We start from the raw sequence: 13,236 nt of genomic DNA on the forward strand, positions 1-13,236 counted from the left end.
CACTTGTTCACAATGTACTCAGATAAACATAAAATATTAGAGAATTTCCCTAAGTGAAATAGGCTATTTATTTTTGTACTGAGAATGAAGTTCTTTTAATTAAAAAATATGTTAGGTATACTAGGGCATAATCGCCTATTTTGTCCTACTCCAAGCATTGCAGTTGAGTATGACATATTTTAATGCTAAAATACAGATGCAGTATTTAGCGACTCCACGCTCACAGATCAGTTTATCAATTTCCTACCACTGATAACCAAGTTAAAATACCACAATAAACACTTACACGAGTAGATAATCATAACTACTATTGATTCAAACCGCATCGTTTTGTACAGAACGAATGTGTGAAGTTTTATTTCACCCACTGTTCAAAAGAGTTGTCTTAATTTCCCAGTTTTGAATGTATCAGCTTTATAATATTAGGTATGATAAAATATTCCATACATACTCCCATAACAACGGTCATATAAAGGTGAACGTTTATAAGTAAATATGTATATAATCATTTAAATAATACGCTACAGTATTACTATACATGAACGGTTGCATTTTCATAGTTTTACTTTTAAAATATAAAACAATTAATTACAACTTGCATATTTTCCTGTTACCATCTGGTAAAAATATATCTGTGGCAGGAAAGCTGTTGCCAAGTGACGGCAGAGTACATATTTTTAGCACCAGGTTATCGGGTTAGGCCCGGTCTGGCGTTGGTTGCTAAGCGACAATACCACAAACCATTCTCCCCCTACCTACCAACCAACCCTCCCCCACCCACCTGTTGATATCATCACTATCAGTCCAGAACAGTCGTGCCCGCGACACTGTCCGACACGGTTCTCCGTCATTGGTAAGTATACAACTTCCAAAACAAAATAACTGAATTGAAATATGTTAAAAGAAAACAAATGCCCTAATCTTCATGAAAAAAAACTTAAAGAAAATATAATGGTCTTAAAAACAGAGTATTCAAAAGGTTTAAAGACCTGTTTGGATTTAAAAGTATATATATATATTTTATATTAATGATTTTACACTAAGTAAAATATGGAAAGCTCAATAAATTGCCTCTAGTATCCTATAAGTGTACTTACAAATCTTTCACAAAATAACAGTATAAATCCTATACTTGCGATATAGACATCTAATCACCGCTTCACTTTGAAGACAAACTTGTTTGGACGACCCTTATAGAATATTTAGTAGAAGAGAAATATTTTAAGAGGAGGTATTTTAATATGATCAACCCTGTTTCAATTGTACGCATAGTAAAGATAGATGTTACATCCACCACACTATTAGGAACAACCGTGACAAGGGACAAGGTTCCTATATGTACCTAATAAGAATGAGCATCAAGACCTTATGGACACACCGTTTGAAAGTGTATTTGCTTTGCAAAAAATATTTGATTGTATACAGTACTCTGTATTTGAGCATCTTACATTTTAATGTTAAGTGTTATATTATTGATTTTAGATTCACGTTCATATGATAAGATGGATTAAATAACTGAACGAGTTTTAGTTGCATTTTCCACTTGTCAAATGAAAACAATTGAAATATTTTATATGACATGAACAAGCAACAAAATAATTTAAATAAATATGAAATTTAATTATGTACACTCATCTAACACAACTTATAACTAAAATTGCAAACGTGTTCTCAAATTAGTTTTGGAATAAATATTTTAAATTTAGACTATAGTTAGTTATCATATTTTCTGGCCTTAAACCTAGATAAAACAAATGACAAATACTGTACTTGGTAAAATGAAATGGTTAAAAATCAATATAAACAAATCTTTTAGAAAAACGTTCCACATTAATGGTGGATTTTGTATGTTTAGTTCTTTGTCCATTCTACAATTAATTTACAAAGCAATATTGTAAAAGCGACGCAGCAGTTGATTACCAGCAATGGCGAACAGCGTTGCGCCAGAAGCTATTATTATTACTGTAGTCCAACGAGTAACTGGAAAAATGATTGTTGCCAATTATGCATGTGTAGTAGAATATTTAAATTACAAAGAAAAATTCAAAACAAATTAGTGTTATCATGGATGCCGTGGTCGTCGCTAAACGTTAAATTATAAAGAAGCGTCCAATGTTCATTAACAGTGTTGACAAAACCAACTGAAGTTGTGATTCGAATCACTAATTAGAGAAATAAACTAGTAATGAGCCATTTATGTTAATTAAAGTTAAATGTATTATTCATATCAACCAATTAAAACAAGACACATTGAGTGAGCGGAATTTTAAGCAATAGGCCTAACGTAATGGTAAAGTAATTCTTAAATGAGATTTTAATAAGAAATTACATATGGTTAGTACAGTTACCATGGAAACGATTATTCGAGAGATATTACGGTATGTAAATGGGAGTGTCTTCAGAAATTATTTTGTAGTACATGAGTCATCGTTTTATATTTAACCTAAGGTTGTTATTGTTAGCCTTAAGTGCTCTAAAACTGTTATGGAGTCATAAGCATGAAATCTGATGTTACAAGCTAAATTCATAACCACCAATATCTCGATTTATGATTATAGTGCCCATAAATAAGCTTTTAATGAAGCACGGTCTATATGGTTAAATATGTTCAATATTTATGTTTGGTGTGGACTGGTAATCAGATGCGTTTATCTGATTTAAAAAAAATTGCAATAGGAAGGGTTAACGAAACCTTGTGGACTGTTTACCATTAGTATCAAATGGATTATTAAATTACTTACGTACTAGCTTATAGTTAAGTATGAATTGATGAATAGCTAAATTAATCAATGGTATACTTACATGATTAGTTTATTATGCTGTGACTTGTAACAGAAAAATTAATAGTAAAAGACATCCTATTATGTTCAAAAACATTATTGATACTTGAAACATTTAGTAATCGTTTCAAAGCTGGAAATGAAGCATAAAAGACGTGATCAAAGTTATTTTAAATTGAGGCTGTGCACTCACATTGACAAAGTGCTTGGTAGGTTAACATAAAAGTTACTTTAAAAAATCACTAAGAAATTTTATTAACATTTTTTTACGGAAAAATCATTATAGATAGAACATAGAAAATCAGAACATACTACGTTTAAATGTGAAGTAAGATCATAAAGGCTCTCGACGAAACGAATCCCCACCTGGGTGGATAAACTAACACTTGTTACAAACGTCAACTCATTTTCAAGGTTTTCTATTGGAGCACCCAATGTATTAGCAAATTCCTAGATACTTTAAAGAGCACTTGTCTGAAAATCGAAGAGTATTAAGAGTCTCATTATTTGGGTTTGTGAATAGATAAAGTTAATTATTATAATTATATTTAATTAATTTAAAAGTACACACTGTGTATTAAAAAAAACTGACAGAAATATTTATGTACGTGTTTACAAACTTTGCTGGTTAAAGAGTTTTAATTTGAGGAAATACATTTGCTTAAGAGCTAAGTTACATGATCATTCGGTCCTCTCTGAAAAATATTTCCTCTATCCTAGGATCAGGTGTGGATGTATTCCATTGATAACATATATACTTTATAACAATATTACATGATATAGGCAATTTACTGATTTACAACATAAAGTACGAAGGAAATTGTTTTGATGGGGAGTCAAAGTCGAAATTTTTTAATTTTTTTCAATTTTTACTCTTTATGTTCTTTTTATAGCACAGAATTTCTTATTAAAATTGGTATACTTACATTTTTGATTACTAACCTAGAAATGTATAAACAAATTTATTTTCCATAACATTGCAGTGACGTTTTAAAGGTAAAATTAGTAGACCCTTGGTTGACCCTTGGAGGCTTTTCTTGCCGATTTCAGCAACTTAACTTTTTTAAACTTAAATGTCATTTTTTCAGGACTGGTAATACATACAGCTGTGAAATTTTTACAATGTAGTCTTAGTGACTTAATCTAAACACAGACATAAGGAATTCATCATATCTTTAGTAGAAGCATGTAAAAAAATGATAAATTTTATTTTTGAAACACATTTTTTTTAAATGTATAAAAACCCATCATATAGTTATTTTAAATTTTAAATGAAAAATCTTGTGTCTGTCACTAGTTAATTAGTTCATAAAAAGTATACCCAGTTTCACTATCCTACCTGTTCTAACTCCTGAGAAAAGTGACATTTAGTTAACATTACTAAAGATAGGACCTCGGACTCCCCTTATTTCCATGTATCTTTGCTTGTACTCTAGGTTTAGTTTTGTGCTTTATTCCTAAACGAACACAAAAATTAGAATTGGAGAAAACACACGAATTGGAGAACATTTATAAAGGGGGACATTCCTTTATTTTTTGTGGCAGTTAATTTTAATTGCTATTTATTCGTCTAAATTGTACTAAACACATTTAAGCTTTCCGGTATTTTCTTAACATTATTAACAAGCCTAATAACACACCTCGTATTAGAGCAGAGGAATACATCTCCTTAAGTGAAGACGCTTGTATTATAAACAATAGACACACCAGAAAATTCTAGAAAACAATTACAATCCGCAATAATAAAACTCTAAAACGATTTGGAATTGACTGTACAGAATTTCTTTTTCAAATGTTCAAATGTTTTTAATTAGGTTTTAATTTTTTGTCTCCGTTTCGCAGAGATTAGGGAGGAACATAAAGGAAATAAGATAAATATCTCTTTGCTCTTTTATAAATGAGTGTATTTGATAAATAATTCTACCTAGACAAATAGCCACTGTTTAAACCTTAAGAGAACTGGAGCATTGTACTATGGCCTGTCGAGGAACTAAACACTGTAGTTATAGCTAAGAATATCATTGCATTATACTATATAAATTGAGTGATTACAATGACCTGAGCTAATGCTGACATTATCTAGAAACCTGAGTTTTAATTAATGCCACTCCTTGGAGTATGGCGTAAACTGACTACGTAATCCAGCCTCAGCCTGTCACGGCGAACCGACGTTTAAACCTCGCGTGGAATTTATCTGACACCCATTTTTCGAGTTAAAAGAGATTTATCTTTTTCACCTGGAATAACATTATTCCTAAATATTTTCTGTCGTAAATAGCATCTGCAACATAGAGGTAAGATTTATTGAGTAATGGAAAGCATTTACATTTCAAACAGTTGGTGAAGAAGGACGAATATGTTAGTCTTTATATCAATTCGTAGAATGCAAGTCCATTTGCTTAGACACTTCTACGTATGTAAAACCAGCCTTGGGATACGTCATAAGAAAGAAACTATGCGTCCCACAGAAACCTTTGAGCTATGAATAAAGATTGATTTAATTTCTATATGCCACAAAATTAAAGGAATCTCTCCCATTTAAAGTTTTCTCTGATTCTTACCGTTTCCGAAATTCCAATGGTGGCCTTCTTGAGTCTATCACCTTGTATAACTAGAAGACGAATTATTGTTTATGGTTAGAATGATTATATAGTTTTATATGTTTAAACTGTATTTTAAATTACTGAAATAACCAGAAACAAATTGTACACAATAGGCTACAACGGTTACATAAGAATGAGAAATCTACTAAGGGAGTATGTTCTATTTATGCTTTTACCATGCAGTTGCATAACTTTACAAATTCAACCCTAAATGAAATTGCCTCACTAACAAATCAAAACCTAAATAAAATTGTTTCAAAAATTACCAAACGATATCTGAATGGAATTTTGCAAGCATAATGAATCAAAACCTGAACATAATACTGTCGGTTTCAGGTTAAGTTAATCTATTGTAGCAATGGTTCAATGGGATGACAAATAAACACTGCACCAGCTGATCATTTTGCAGTGTTGCCAACTCGTTTTCAATCATACCAGTATTACGTGCCTAATTCGAGCTCACTATTTTGTGTTGTTTGGTTGAAATACTGGGGAGCGGGGAAGAAAAATGAATGCGAAAATGTGAGTCCGGGAAAATAAGTAAATGCAGTAATTAGCTACTTTGCGTGCTATAATTAACTAGTGCTAGAAAGCCCACTTTGTCAGGTGAGTGTAGGAAAATATTTTTCCATCTATATTGCCTAGCTAATCTCCTCGCTTTACATTGTTAACAAGCATTACTGGGTAGATATAATCACATTTAATAGTAAAATAAAACAAATAAAAACTTGTATCCTTTGGTATAATGTTATGAACTCATAAATATTAGCTCATTTTGATTTGTTTTTATGTTGGATACACATTTTTGTAATTTAGCAGCTAGAGAATGGTAAAAAATAATATCATTAACCATTCATATTATCACAATTTTTCGTAATGTAGGCAAATTTTCCATTCTTAACGCAGGTATAGCCAACAAAACAACATGGTACAACTACATGGTATAACCTCCATGGCTGATACAGTAGTTCCAAAACAGTTATGGATTATTATTAAAGGACATTTTTTATATTACCATCATTTACGAAGCCAACACACGGAGGTATACTGTTTCAGAAAACTATGACTGAATGTTAATTTTTTAGCATGAATGATGTCATTGCTTTTAACGAATAAAATAAGATATTTCTTAACAAGGCTGTTTATAGAAAGAACGTTGATCAATTTATTGAAAGCCCAGTGATCAAGAAGGGCGAAGATCGGTTTGGAATATTAAAAAAGAACTCCAGACTTTTATCAGGATCAAACCGGTGACCTTTGAGTTTGACGGAAACTTACTTCCACTTCCACTTGAACTTCCATAGCTTAATTTCTAAATGATAAGCTTCCTGCTTTGAACGTTTGTTTTTTTTTCTTAGAAAACAAATCTGTTGAAAAATACATAGGCTAGTAAGGTATATAATGTGTTTGATATGATATCAGTGAACTATCTATTTCCCTTTTTTATAAATTATTGACGGGAATGTGAGCGAGGCAATCTAACATCTACATGATCTAAAATAGATATTTCTAAAAAAAATAGCTTTATTCTTATTTACGTACGGATTAAAGTGTTGATACACCCTAGTAATAGTGCAAAAGTTTGGAAAATACCTCCAATTACAACAAAATGTAAGAGATTTGCAAAATATTGACACTGTTTCTAATCATGTTCTATAATAAATTACCCGAATATTGTACAGTGTTGGATCTTCCAGATATATGTTTCATAAATCTACACACCAGCGACAAAAAACTATAGTAAGGGATTGAAAACCTTACGCCAATTCTCTTCTCTTTACACATTTATTGATTACTATAGCAACCTATCTCTAAAAGGATTTCGGACTTAATAATAATATAATAGAATTATATGGTAATAATATATAATAATAATATAATAGATAATAATAGATAATTAACAAAAAGTTACAAATAAAGAGAGTTTTTCAAATGAATTCCTACCATATTATTCATTATAATTTCGTTCCATTGTAAAAAAAGCTATTCCGATAGAAGATGTACCTTAGTATGCAAATTTTATTTTTTATTGTTAAGATATTTAAAGTATAAAACACATTTAGTTGCACAATTACAGTAATTTATTAAACCATTTGTTATTATGACACGTAATATAACTAAATTAAGGTCAAATTAAGGTTGGACCTCTTTGGGATATCTGTAATTTTACTTATATTAGCGCCACAACTCATTATGATACAGGTAAAACTATAACAGTATTTAAAATTAGAAAATAAAGGTTTTCCTACAGTTACCTAACAATGTTCATGTTCTCTCACTGATTTGAGAAAGCTAAGTGGCCAATTCGCTCATCAGTGAGACAATGTTAACATTGTCTCACTCTAATTACTTTATCTCACTCCAGATTTGCAACGTGAAGGCACGAAATAGTGAGCCCGTAACATGCAGGCAACGTAGTATGCGCGTGAAATACGTTGGCAGCACTGGCTGTAAATCAGCTGGTCAGCTATTGTACTGTTGTATTTGTCAGTGCAAATTAAATGTTATATTAAAAGTTCACTTCTGTGTAAAAATAGGTTATGTTTCTTCACCAATTTATTTGTTTTATGGTAACTGTAGGAAAAGTATAATGTGCTACTCGAGTTCAAAGTACAATTGCCTCACTCGAGAAACCATTCCTCACTCGCCTACGGCTCGTGAGTAAGGATTTCTCTCGAGTGAGTCAATTGCTCACTTTTCTCACTAGTTGCACAAATAACTATTCTTGCACAATGGAAATGTCGATAAAAACTGTTATAAATCTTTTCCTTAATTTAGATAAAATAAATTATTTTTATGCATGATCTCAAGTTTAAAACTAAACCATCCCGTTACAACCATGTACTATTTGAATTCTAAAATGTTAACTCAATATCTCTAAAAATAAGAATTTATTTTTGCAGTAGAGCATTGTCTACTTAATAATATAGCTATAATTTAAGAGAAATTGAGAAAAAAATAAGTGATGTGTGTGTGCCCTCAACGTGATAGCTCGAGTAATTTAGGTTCAGTTTTGATGAAATTTGGCAGGGCTGTATAAACTTGGATGAGTTCTCGAACCAGCATGATTTGATTATGGGAACGTAGTGTAAAGGGGCTTTGAACTAGAGTAAATGAGATTTTCAAATTCTTCTTAAAAACATAAAATTACAAATTTTTATCGCAATCATTGTGTCGAGCTTAAAAAAGAGAGTTTGCACTCTAAAGCGTTGCTGAAGAATTATTAAAGGCCACGGAGAAATAACAAAAATGTCTTTATAGTAAAATTCCCAAAGTTTTTCTTACGGAGAAAAAGTAAACTATTGCAGTTTGCTTGTTTGTGCATATATTTTGAATAAAAATTTGATCAAAATTAGATCAATGATTTTGATTTTATTTAGCCCATTGATTGATTTAACTGATTAATTGATTAGAGCAAGGATGGCTCGGTATTTAAATTTTCTAATATTGTCCACTTGCAATGTCGGCGCATGATGGTTATTCAATAATATCTCTTATCCACCGACATGGTAACTTTATTGGTTTGAGAAATTTCAGACTTCAGTTTACTGACGTTCTTAAAAATGATCAGCCTGATGTTCATCATATTGCTCGACTATAAGATCTGAAATTTATTTCACTACTTTCATTCTTCGATGCGTGACATGGCCGAGGTTCTGAGACATTTGATGTATGAGTTGGTTGGATCTGGCTCGGTTGTAGACGAAGAGGTAAACTTTGTTTGTCGTAGTCGTTAGGGGCATCTCTCCCTTGCAGATTCTGTACATATTTTTGCTTCGGAAGTCTTCCACATTTCATTGTTAATCTTGAAAATTAACCTTGAAATCATTTAACACTGATACATACCCAATCAACTAAACTAAATACAACTATTATTTAAAATGTTTAGTCCAAACCGACCAATGGAGTTATTTTTGTTTACACGTAAAATCAAATGATGACAATAAACATAACCCTAAAATAACAGCTGTTTTTATTAACTGCCGCTACGAAAAGGGGTTGCCGATAGCATGAGCACTTTCAAGGGCTGTAGGACAGAAACTGGATATTTCCCAACATTGTGACCAACTCTAATAGATTTCGCGTGGCCAAAAAACCATATTCAATGCACGCGCTTGTTGTTGTATAGGATTTATAAGAAATAATATCCAGACTAATATTTAAAATAACTATGTAATGGCTTAGTGAGGAACGACTACTACAATACAGATCTGTTATTCGACTTCATATTTAAAATAGGTACCATAAGGTAGCACAATAAACTGGATCTGACTTTCATTTAATGAATTGATGATGATGAATTGAATTGATTGACATGATTTAATGATGAAGAACATTCATTACGAAACACATTTAATCCGGTTACATTTTTCAGAAAACTGGTTCTTTGTCTAATTAGGACACAGTTTATTATTGTTTGCTTGAAATACTGGAGTGGGGAAAAAGTAAGTAAATGCACCAATTAGTTACTTGGCGTGCTATAATCAGTGCAAGGAAGCCAACTGTGTCAGGTAACTGTAGGGAAAAAATATACAGTGTGATTGAAAAGTCCCGAAAAATATGTTTTTACTAAAATATGAATAGCTTGGTATTCTTTTTTTACGATTTCATATAGAATTCTACCGAACACAAACATACACTCACACACCTATACTGTATATAAATATACGTTCTGAGATCCGAACAAAAAAAGTAAATCGATCCTGAGTCTTTACATGAGACCTATGGTAATAGGTTATTCCTCATATGGGAAATTCACTGTAATGTCAGACACCAGTGACACCATTGATAAGGAGACTACTCGATAAAACGAATAGGTTATAGTCAAATTTACACATAAACTAACTTTACTAGTTCGTAGTTTATGTTTCAGGGCCACTCAAGGATCATTATGACGAATGGCTGTTTTTGAATGAGTCCCACACGCAAGGATTGAACAAAAAACTTAAGGGTTTGTGAAACAATATTTATTTTAAATATAACGAGTCCAATTAATCTTACACCACTTTAAATGAGTGTGAAAATATAGTATACAAAATCACTAATCTAAAAGGTGGACTTGATTATCTTATAAATCAAAGTACTTTTTCACACAAATTCGTTTGAGGTAAAACAATAATATAATCAGTGCAATTTTAAATTTTTGAACCCGAAATGAATTTTTATATAAATGTTTATTGATATACAAAAATGACAATAAGTGAATTTGACCAATAACAATTTACAAATACTTAGTAATAAATAAATAAATAGCACAAGTTAGCTAGTGTTTTTTTTACTACTTGCTTTAGGTTGTATATGTAAAATATATTTTAGCATACGAAAATTAATATAATAAATGTTAGTAATCCATAAATAAAACAGTAAATTGAATGGAATAAAAATAACTTCTATACCATATACAATTATTTTAAAGCCAATATGAATTCGTTTGTGGTGAATGTAATTCGTGGCGGATGATCACCACGTTGCCCAAAGGTGGCTATTGCTTACAAATAACGACTCGACCGCTTAATGCCCTGTGAAATAACCTCGTCTTGGGCAAATGCCTTGGTCAATGGTATTTTTTACCCAACGCTAAGTTTTCTATCATAGGATGCTTGTATACAGATCAAAACTATTGAGTACCTATTCCTCTAAATAAAAATAAAAACAACTACTAATTTGAGAAATTGTATTATTTTAAAGGATTAATTTTAAACAACCTTAGAGTAAACGTTTTTTTAGCCATTTTATTTTTGTCGTGCTTTTATCTTTTTTAGTGAATAATATTAAAATCAAGATGGCCATATCTGTATAACAAATGCGATTAAAAAAATATTCATTGGTGCTAAGGGCATGGTTAACTACTTTAAATTATATGTTATAGTCTCTATTTATAACACTTCAGAATTATCTTGTGTAATAGAAAACTTCCAAAATCAACATTGATTGAATTTTCAAATATACGGCCATGGAGAGTAGTTAAAATGGTCTTTTAGAATGGAAACATGGCCATGTTGAACCAACATGCTTGATTACAAATATTTTGTTCCACAGAGAATTTAGTGAAACCCATTCAAGATGCATTAAATAGTATTTAAAAAGGGGAGATTTTAAGCATACTGTCCATGTTGACGGACTTAAATGTTTTAACCAAGAGAAAAGTGTTGATGGTAAAAGTAATGCAAAAATAAATATTAAATCCAATTTTTATCCATTTCCTACAGTTAATCAGTTGATTTACAGTTAATGGATCACTAATAAAAAAATGCATAAATAAACGGATAAAAGAGTAGGAAAGTGAGTAGAACAGAACATTCTGAATGATGGAAATTTGACATGTTTAACGATGGGACAAAATCAGCAAATCGTATTTTCTTGGGCTTGTCGTATTGCGTTTCTGTTTGTTTATTTACCTTCCAGCTTGTTTCCCAAATTGCCTCCCGCTCAAAGTACTGCGTCAGATCCACTCAATTGGTTGGTTTTTGAGTAAATATTCTGCTTTGACGCACATAGAAACCTTGAAAAATCTATATAAAGGGCACTTTATTTAAGTCAAGGTATTGTAATAGCTTTAACCGTGCATTATACATTGTTGTATTATAATGCCTATAATTATTATTCTAGCTATATTTATTTCTTTTGCGTACCTAAAGTTCTTAATTTTAGCGTGGTGTAGCTTCTGAGTCACTATGATACGGCACAACATGTTAACTTGAGTATTTCTAAGTTTATTCAAATTTCCAGTTCAACTACCATGGTTTCGGAGCTCAGGATGTCCTTATTCAAGTCCACGAAAACATTAAGCACATTTAATCCCCTTAAGGTACTATCTTTGACTGTACTATTACGTAGTTCATAATCTACTCTATTGACTACTAATTGTTTTTTTTTTTAATTTTAAATATAAACAATAGCATTGGCGATCAATAGGTACATTTGTTATTTCATGGTTTGAAAAATCCTTATTTTATCAGCCCTAAGAGCAATTGAAATATTCCCTATATTGATGATAATGCAAACCGCACTTATAATCCGATCACTCGTACCACAATCCGCTGTTGGTGATTGCAATGCTATTAGAAGCACTTTTCTCACTACTGATTCTAATTTGCAATTCATAATAAAGTGTCGTATTTAACTGACTAGACTTTAAGCAAATCCATGATTAATTCAATCGTATAGCAATAAAGCTTTTAAATTTGTGCTCTATCATGTTTGTCTTTGCTGCCCTTGTCTGATGATAGATATATTATAATTGACAATTGTCTAAATCATTTAAAGCAAATGTAGTATCCATTATCCATTATCGATTGACTGTCATTTTAACTGCTAAGTTAAAACTTTTTGGTAACTTTTCATACAATACAAATTAATAAGAAAAAGATTGTGGGTTCAATAACACCTACTACAAACTACACAGAAACACATTACAGGATATGGTTATTTCATCCGGCCACAAGTCTTACACAATGTGATGTTATCTACGTTTTACAGCAGCCTTACTTTTCGAGCTTTTGGAGAAAAGTTGTGCTTACAAGCCTGTTACCATGGCATATCCCTAACAACGTTCTGTGTATAAAATTCCAATTTCAATAATTACTTACATCACTTCTGGGTTTTCTTATTGAGACAAGATTCAACCTGGTTTCTGTTGGTAAACAGTATCTTTGAATAGTGTTCATGCAGTTTATTGAAACTGAAATGAACTAAAATTTTATGTTAAAATTGCATTGATTTTGTATTTAAATTCATATTCAGAAGTTTAAAATAAGACCAAATTAAATCGGGTTATTGGATGTTTAGTTATTTTATTTATTGCAATTACTCTTAGACACCCATATATGAATTTCAACCGAATCAACGACGAA

General features: G+C 31.2%; 1 protein-coding gene across 2 annotated transcripts in view; it reads left to right on the forward strand.

Moving 5' to 3' along the window:
* The first annotated feature begins 817 nt into the window (after positions 1 to 817).
* LOC128988087 (parathyroid hormone/parathyroid hormone-related peptide receptor-like) overlaps positions 818 to 13,236 on the forward strand; it is a 91,582-nt gene continuing 79,163 nt past the window's right edge. For both annotated transcript variants that reach the window (XM_054409288.1, XM_054409289.1), the window contains exon 1: positions 818 to 853. The gene's annotated coding sequence lies outside the window, so the exon portion shown is untranslated. The remainder of the gene's footprint in view (positions 854 to 13,236) is intronic.

The sequence above is a fragment of the Macrosteles quadrilineatus genome, unplaced genomic scaffold (genome assembly GCF_028750875.1).
Source record: "Macrosteles quadrilineatus isolate MER2022 unplaced genomic scaffold, UCM_ALF_1.0 Scaffold_2__2_contigs__length_208266976, whole genome shotgun sequence".
Lineage (NCBI taxonomy): Eukaryota > Metazoa > Arthropoda > Insecta > Hemiptera > Cicadellidae > Macrosteles > Macrosteles quadrilineatus.